The sequence below is a fragment of the Erithacus rubecula genome, assembly GCF_903797595.1.
Source record: "Erithacus rubecula genome assembly, chromosome: 5".
NCBI lineage: Eukaryota > Metazoa > Chordata > Aves > Passeriformes > Muscicapidae > Erithacus > Erithacus rubecula.
The window spans coordinates 28774458-28783364 of NC_136687.1; the positions used below are offsets into that span (position 1 = coordinate 28774458).

An 8907-nucleotide genomic window follows, 5' to 3' on the forward strand; every position below is an offset into this window, starting at 1 on the left:
ACCAGTGTGCCTATCAGTGTAATGGTATACTATAGCTGTGCATTGGAAATTTTGTAAGAGTACACTGATCATATAAAACCATAGAAGTCCTAAAGTATATACAAATACATTCCTTCTCAGCCCATCACAAACTTTTCATTCTAGTTTGTACACAAAGAATACATCTCAATATTATGCTTCTTTTCTAGTGACTGAAATTGCAATTTAGGCATATTGAGGAAGAGCAAGAATTAAAACAAAATATGAATACCTAAAAAAAGGAAAGATATTAATAGTACAGTCTGAGCCTGTAATCAATAATATCATAGGTCATCTGTGAGCTGTGAGAATAGTTTATGTCACTTTAGTTTACCTCAGGTCTCAACCACTGAAGCTGACTATATTTATAACTAGGGCTGTTCTGAAGTACAGTCAAGCCTAGCTCAAAAGTAATTATGACTCAATACCACAAACTTCACAAGCCTTGGATGCAAGGTAAGCAAGCTTGTGTCAAAGTGCATCAAAAAAAAGCTGCATTATTACTTAACCTCACAAAAACTACCATAAGACTTTTACTGAAAGATTTTTTTAGTTAGTTAAGCTTCATCAGTTGCTACAGAACAGCCCAAACTTGAGCCCCTGGAAAGCAGCCAACTGGTTCTGCAGAGCAGGTCAGGGACCTCTGGCCCCTGCAGCAGGGAGTCATCCACTGCCCTCAGCTGCTGTTTCTCCTGCTGCTCCTTTGTGGTCCAGGGTTCCTGTGCACTGCCTGAAAGCACAGCCAGCTTCTCCTCTCCTTGAGGGCAGAGAACCTATTCAGTAGCTACAAATGTTCAGGAGCCTTTTTCCTAATACCAGGACACCTCCACCTTCCAGCCTTCACCTGCCTTCTTCCTTCCAGTTTCCTCTCCATCCTTCTAGGGACAGATTCCTCATGGAAGGAACAATGTGGCACCATCTACACAAACTTTTACCAAATATAGATCTCCTCAGATATTTTGCACACCAGTGACTATGTTGCCATCCTTTACTGACTAATGAGAATCACTGTGCAAGGCTAGCTTATGTTAGGTAATAGGCCAGTAAACCATATTCTAATTACATTCTGAGTTTTGTAACTTAAATATCATTGAGGGTAAAAAATGAAGAGGCCTCTTTTAAGCTCACAAGTTTTCTAGGCAGCTTGATTTGCACATGGGAACAACAAAAATAATGCCTTTTACAAAATTTGAAAAGTAGACCACTAATGAAATTACTGATTCTTGTAAAATTTCCAATTCAGTTGTCTCCACCATTAAACTACAAAAAAACCTAGGTATTAAGTATCTTAAATAATATATTTTCCGACTTTCTTTTTAACAAATGTACGTGAAAATATTTTTGGCAAGTACTTCTTGTACTTATATATTTGAACTGAAACAAGTACAAAACTAATGGCTGCAGTGTATCCATCAAGCTGAAATGATGTCTTCCCACTACATAAAATATTTTCCAAACAGTTCCCTACTTTCCATGGTTAAAAAATAGCTGCATTTATACCAAGTGGAATATGAATGAAGAAACAAAGCAAAAATTCCAGCATCAATGTGTTTATTATTTCAGCTCCCTGACATCCTCTTTGCTGATCTTCCAGGCTACAGTGTCTTTTTCCATTCTAAATATGCAGACAAATCCTCACGGGCACACTTGCGTTCAAGTTTCAGAAAAAATAAGGATCACACGTATTGATGCTCTATATATGGAAATATTTCTTGTCACACAAAATGGATCTTTTCACTGTCTGACTGTCAACCCCTTCCTGATCAAACCAGACAACACCAGCTTCTGCTGCTTTTCCAGACTCTTGGCAACCTCTCCTGACATCTGCACATCTTGCATTTACAAGTACACTTATTCCAGAGCTGTCAGTGGATGGAAATAATTTTGAAATCCAAAGTGAATACAAATGGATTCTCTGTAAAAGGCTTTTATTTCTGTGTCAAGTCATAGAGCTGCTAGAACAGAAGCTTCCATTTTACACTTCCCCATTTCCAAAAACATCATTGAAGACTGGAAATGTCCCAACAGCAAATGGATGTAACATTTTTTTAAAAAATTATTTATGTATTAAATAAGGGAATGATTTTTTTTCTTTTTCCTTTGGATATTTTGCTGCATATAAATAAATATAAGGGGGGGGGATCTTGTACTGCTCTGTTTTTCTTCTTTTTTAAAATAAACTTTCAAACAAACTAAAAAAATGGTATCTGATTTGTTTATAACACAGTGTCATATAGGAGCTCTTTGAGTAACCATAAATTACAGTATACAGTATTGGCAAGGTAATGTAATCCATCCATTCCCCATTATATCTCACTTGAAAAAAAATGTAAAAAGTTATAGCATTAAAGACCAGTATTAGTTTGTTTTGGAACTCATTAGCCTGAACTAGTAGTTTATTTTGGATGCTGCAAAACTGTGATCTCACATTTGTGATGTGAGATTGAGATCTTGACAATTGAGCAGAACTTCATAACTTTTCCATCACAATCAAGCTTTTTAAATGAAAACAGATTCTCTTCAGAATAAATTTATTTGGGGTAAAATTTAACAACTTCAACATTTTTACACGGAAAAAGAAATGAAATTGCCAGACTTTTAACTGCTACTTTAAAAAGAATTGCAACAACCAAATAAACCAAAAGAGCTAGAAAGAAATAATTTCTGGTTTTGCCAACACTAGGAAGCACACAATATTATTTCTATCCTTCAGTACTGAAAGAAGACATATAAAACGTTTGGTATATATGTTTTAGCAGGGATTTTTGTGATAGGACAAGGGGTAATGGTTTCAGACTGAGAGAGAGTTGATTTAGATTATATATAAGGAAGAAAGCTTTTCCAATAAGGGTGGTGAAACACCGAAACCTTTGACCAGAGACGTGGTAGATGCACCACCCCTGGAAATGTTCAGAGTTGGGTTGGACAGGGCTCAGAAAAAGATAGTTTTGTTGAAGGTGTCCTACACTGTGAAGGGGGATTGGAGTAAATGGCAAAGTTCCCTTCCACCCCAAACCACTCTATGAGATTCTGCTGTTCCTTTTTTTTTCTTTTTTTTTTTTTTTTTTTTTTTTTTTTTTTTTTTTTTTCTTTTTTGAGCAGTTGGACAAAAAGCAGAAAGTTAAAAGCCATTTCTGCTGGATCCTTTTGAGTGTAGCCCTACAAACTGCTAAACATGGGATTGGAGTCTTCTAGAGCTGTGCCTGGCCAAAAGCAGCCAGTCAGGGAGTCAGATGCAATGGAGCCCTTTATATGATCAGCAAGCACTTGGTAGTACATTGACACTGACATCAGTGTCAGAACTCGAGCACTTTGCTTAGCTGTGAGACAGCCTGGAATGAAATGCCAAACTGTTACATACCTCCAGTATGCAAATCCCTTGGAACATTATAATAGAGATAGATATGTCAGCAGAGAGCTTTACTAGATTGTGCATTTTGCTGCAGGAAAAACAAGTGCATTCATTAATAAGAAGGCATTGCAGGACTGTGAGGAAAACAGTGTCAACAAAACTCAACTGGCTTTTGCTTAGAGCCTTGAGAGTGGCAAGTGTCAGCCAAGCTCTCACCCCAGTCTGAACTCCTGAATGTTGTCTGCATGAAAAAAAGCTGCCTGACCTACTTTTATCTTCTGGATGAAAAATAGAGGTTTCTGTCTGCTGACAGCTGTTGCACTTCCAAAATAGCAGTAATCAAGTTATTTTTTATTTCCTTCTAAAATAGCTGTGCTGAATCTGTCCTGGGTGGTGGAGGCCGAATTTGAATTTATCCTGAGGAAATTATGAGTTACTTAGCCAGCATGTGGCATAAGGTGAGTATGAGAAATAAGAACAAATAGGTTCTCTTAGACACTCATGTCTACAATTACAGGAACATATTTGTAAAATTTTATAGAAACTGCATGTTAAGCATTTTATGTCATTTTCTTGCTTTAGTTAGAATGCAGTAATGAGTGGCAGTGAGTGCTAGGAGTATCCTGTATATATGGCAGGTGGCATCAGAAGTCCTTCCTTTATGACTTGGCCACTGTAACTATTATTGTCTTAATTGCTCTTTACATACCCTATATGTATTTCTTTTATGCATAATATTTTTTTTCTTTAAAGCAAAGCATCATGATACAGTAGTAATGGCATAACACAACAGGCAGTTTATATTTTTGAGAGCAGAATATAATTTAAATGTCTTTTCCTGCATGATACATTCAAGCATCAATAAAAAGTACAAAAGTTACAAGATTCTTATTTAAGGATCTCTGACATGTCACGATGCTTATTAATGGAGATGATACAACTCAAAGCTCAGGGTCTCTCTGGGAAGCTCAGTGGAGTGGGATAAGCTGACATACTGATTGACTGCAGATGAACTTCTGTAAGCATTGAAAGTAAACCTTGCAATGTCAGATTTAATTTCAACTTGTAGTCCAAAACATTAAAAGTTCATCTGGAAATCATATTTTCATTTACATTGTTTCATATTCAGCATTGTTTAATAATTACAGCAATATTATCCCTTGGATAATCCAACAATAAGCTGGCAAAATGTTACAGAAAAAGACAGTTTATTCCTCTAGATACCTTGCTGTCTTCAGAACAGGATGAGTTGTAGTGTGAAACAAAATCAAAACACAGAAGAGAAGAGAAGCTGAAAAAAAAAAAAGAAATAAGAAAAATACAATCAAAATAATAACAGCATGATTTATTCAGGACATAATAACTTATCACATGTACAGTTTTGGACTAAAGAGAATTTCTACTAAGTTGAAGAGAAAAAGAAAAAGAAAAAAGAAAAAGAAAGAAAAAGAAGAAAAAAAAAAAAAGAAAAAAAAAAAGGGAAAAAAGAAGAAGAAAAAAAAAAAAGAAAAGAAAAAGAAAAAGAAAAAGAAAAGAAAAAGAAAAAGAAAAAAGAAAAAGAAAAAGAAGAAAAAGAAAAAGAAAAAGAGAAAAAGAAAAAGAAAAAGAAAAAGAGAAAGAAAAAGAAAAAGAAAAAGAAAAAGAAAAAGAAAAAGAAAAAGAAAAAGAAAAAGAAAAAGAAAAAGAAAAAGAAAAAGAAAAAGAAAAAGAAAAAGAAAAAGAAAAAGAAAAAGAAAAAGAAAAAGAAAAAGAAAAAACCCCAATACTAGCAACAGAAATGAAACTGTAGAGTACTATATGTATGGCACTGACTTTTGACCTACTTTTTCTGACTCTGCGTCCTTGTAACTGAAGATAAAAAGAGTTTTTTCAAATATATGAATGTCAAAAGGCGGTGTAAAAATAGCATTGGCCTGCTACAGGATGAGGATAGTCACTTCCCAAACAGGGACAGGGACCAGGCAGAGCTGTTCAACCTGTTCTTTGCCTCTGTCTTGAACACATGATGGACCAAGGGAGTTTCAGTGCCATGAGCTGGAGTATCAGGGTTGTGGGAATGATCAGCTTGTGGTCAACTCTGAAACTGTGTAGGATCTGCTGCTCCAGCTGAATCCTAACCAAATTATGGGCCTTGATGGGATTCATCCAAGAATTCTCAAGGAGCTGGCTGATGTCATTTCAAAGCATCTGTCAATGGTTTTTGAATGATCTTGGAAATCTGTAGAAATCCCAGCTGACCGGAAGCTGGTGAAAGTTTTCCCAGTTTTCAAGAAGGGCAAGAAGGAGAAACACGGAAACTAGGGTCTTGTCAGTCTAACTTTAGTGCCCAGTTAAATAATGGAAAATATTTTTCAGGGAAATATTGAAAAACAATAAAACTGCACTGAAGGACAGCGCAGTCATCAGTCACAGCGAGCATGGCTTCATAAGGGGAAGTTCTGCTATCAAACCTGATTTCCTTTTATGACAAGGTAATGCACCAGTTGATCAAGGGAAGACCGCTGATGAAATCTTTTTGGACTTCAGCAGAGCTTTTGATATGATTGCACACAGTGTCCTTCTGGAACAAAATATCCGGCATACAGCTGGGTAGCTGTCGTAATAACATGTTTGGTGAACCACTGGCTCACAGGGCAGGCACAGGACATCAGGACCATTAATGAGGTTCCACAACGCTTCATCCTTGGCACAGTTGTCTTCAGCACCTTCATTAATGACTTGGACACAGGGCTCAAAGGAATACTAAGTTTGGTGACAACACTAAATTGGGAGGAACTGTCAACTTTCTTAGGGGCAGAAAGGCTCTTCAAAGACACCTCAGCAAATTAGAGATCTGGGCAATCACCAGTCATATGAAGTTTAACAAGGGCAAGTGACACATTCTGTACCTGGCTGGGGCAATCCCCAAGACTGGGGAATGCAATGCTGGAGAGCAGTGCTGTGGAAAGGCAGCTGGGGGTCCTGGCTGATGGCAAGTTGAACACGAGCCAGCAGTGTCCTGGCCAACCCTGTCCTGGGAACATCAGGCACAGCATCACAGACAGGCAAGGGAGGGGATTGTAGATTGTCCCCTCTGGTCTGAGCTGAGGCAGCCTCACCTTGAGTACTAGGGCAGTTTTAGGCACTACAATATAAGAAGGATATAAAGCTATTAGAGTGTCCAAAGGAGGGCCACAAGGATGGTGAATCCCTTGAGGGGAAACTGCATGAGGAGCAGCTGAGGTCACTTGGTCCATTCAGCCTGGATGGGAGATGACTGAGGGAGAACTCATTGCAGACTTCAACATCCTCATGAGGGCAAGAAGAGGGGCAGGTTCAGATGTCTTCACTCTGATGACCAGTGACAGGACTCGAGAAAATGATATGAAGCTGAGATTTATGTTGGATGCCTGGAAAGTTTTTTTCCTGGGGTTGTTGGATATTGGAACAGGTTCCTCGTGCAAGTGATCACAGCACTAAACCTGACAGTTCAAAAGAAGCATTTGGTCAACACTCTCTGTCATATGGTGTGATTCTTGGGACAGTTCTCTGCAGGGCCAGGAGTTGGACTCGATGGTCCTGTAGGCTGCAGTCTGACTCGACACATGCTGTGATTCTATGATCCTATGATCCTATGATCCTATGATCCTATGATTCTGTGATTGATTTGATGATACTATGATTCATAGATTCATAGAGAAAGGCTAGTCTTACTCTGGAAATTCAAGATTTTATTTAGGTCTTAGTCACAACCTCTTTGTAGGATGTCTCAGCTTTAAAAGTGCAGCATGGAAAGTCAGAGGAGCCTATGTGAGTCATCTGCAGCAATTGCAAAACATACTGCAAAGGCTATCTATCTATTCTTACAGCACTTTGAGTGAGGGTGTTTTCTAATTCTCAACAAACACTCTCTTCCCTGTACAACTTGGAGGATTGTTGTTCATAAAAATAAAACTAATTGTAAAATGTCCCAATTCAGAAGAAAAAAAGAAAAGATGTTCGGGTGGAAATGTAGAGCTCAGATTCCTCAGTCTTGTATTACTGGAACAAATAGGTCACAGTTTTTACACTGGGGCATAGACTTTCTTTCTTCCTAGCCTTTGCTCCTCAAAAAAAAAAATAGCATTATAAAACTATAATATAGTTCCTCCTTGCCAAGGGATTTGGCACATTATATCACAATTAAAAAACGCAATAAACCCATGAGGCAATAAAAATGCTGTAGAATCTTCTATAAACTAAGCTAACAAGCAATAAAACAAATCAAGTTTAAGTGTAAGAAAGAATTTTTGCTGCCAGTAGGGAAAGAATTTTATTGAAAAGTATATATAGTCATCTGTGCATTCATACTGTTGAAATAGTGAATATTTTTTAAAGGGCAGTACTGCTGTTTAATTCGGTGTTTGAGATCAGCACATATAGTGGAAGGATTTTTGAACTGCAGGTTTACCAACATAGCTGCCCTTAGGCAGCAAAATTGTCCCCAGATAAGTGTAATGTTTTGGTTAGAACTGAACTGATTCTTTTCCTTAACACACCAGGAAACTGCTATAATAGAGAAAAGAGATAAGACTAGAAAAACAAATACTTTAGAAGTCTCATTTTAAAAAGGAAGCAAGCACACAAAAAAGGCACACTTCAATGTTCATTTAAGCCTGAAAAAAAATCCTCCCATTTAGAATATTTGTACCAAAGCTAATACTTCTGCCTCTTCACCTTTCTCTTTGCTTAAGAAAGAAGGCTCCCTTTTGTGGTGATAGCATTACATACTAGGGGTAAACTGAAGCCAATGCCTGGATTTAGAAATGCTTGTCACCAGCTTAAGGGTGGCACTTGGCTGGGCTGTGCTGGCAGAGCCCCTGAACTTGAATGTGCTCCCTGACACGCTTCCAGCTCTCCAGCCTCAAGCTGACTGCTGGCACCAGCAGCCTGAGAACAGGCTACTGTGCACAGAGAGATGGTGAGGGACATAACTTTTATTTTTTGTAGTTGGTTCATACTGCCCTTTCAGCCTAATGATTTATAAAACTGTTTTGGGACAGAGTAGAAATAGTGTCCTTCTCAGCTCTTTCTCTTGAACTTACCTCTATATTAAAGGCTAATGGCTACTCAAAGGTACACAAGCAATAACCAAGATTCAAATAGGTTTGCTGTTAATACTTTATCAATTTTTTAACGGAAATATTTAAAAAATACTGGCATACTGACTAAGACCTGAAAGCACTTAATAGTGCATGAAAAGAAGGGAGACAAACATTTGAATTGGAAAACAACTATATTTAATTCAGATTATTTAATTTTATCATCCTAATATCTTAGCTATACAACTCATTCTCCTATAATACTTTCTGAGAAAAGGGAACTTTGAATTAGCTTTGTTTACCCCAGCTTAATTGGGTAGATGCCCAGTTCCTTAATGAGGGCAGAGAGTACTGTTTCTACTGTCAGTTCTTTATGTCTAGAACACCCTTGTGCAGCTCACTTTGCCTTTAGAGACATAAACCTTCATTGTAAGTCAGCAACTGTCTACACTGGAGTGCGAAACGCTCTTACTTTTA

General features: G+C 37.6%; 1 long non-coding RNA gene across 1 annotated transcript; it reads right to left on the minus strand.

The window, feature by feature from the left end:
- Positions 1-1552: 1552 nt before the first annotated feature.
- Positions 1553-4664, minus strand: LOC306802031. The gene is made up of 2 exons (XR_013774253.1): positions 4595-4664; positions 1553-1880 (listed from the first exon to the last, which is right to left on the minus strand). It is a non-coding gene; the product is annotated as an uncharacterized lncRNA (long non-coding RNA).
- Between the last annotated feature and the right edge of the window lie 4243 nt (positions 4665-8907).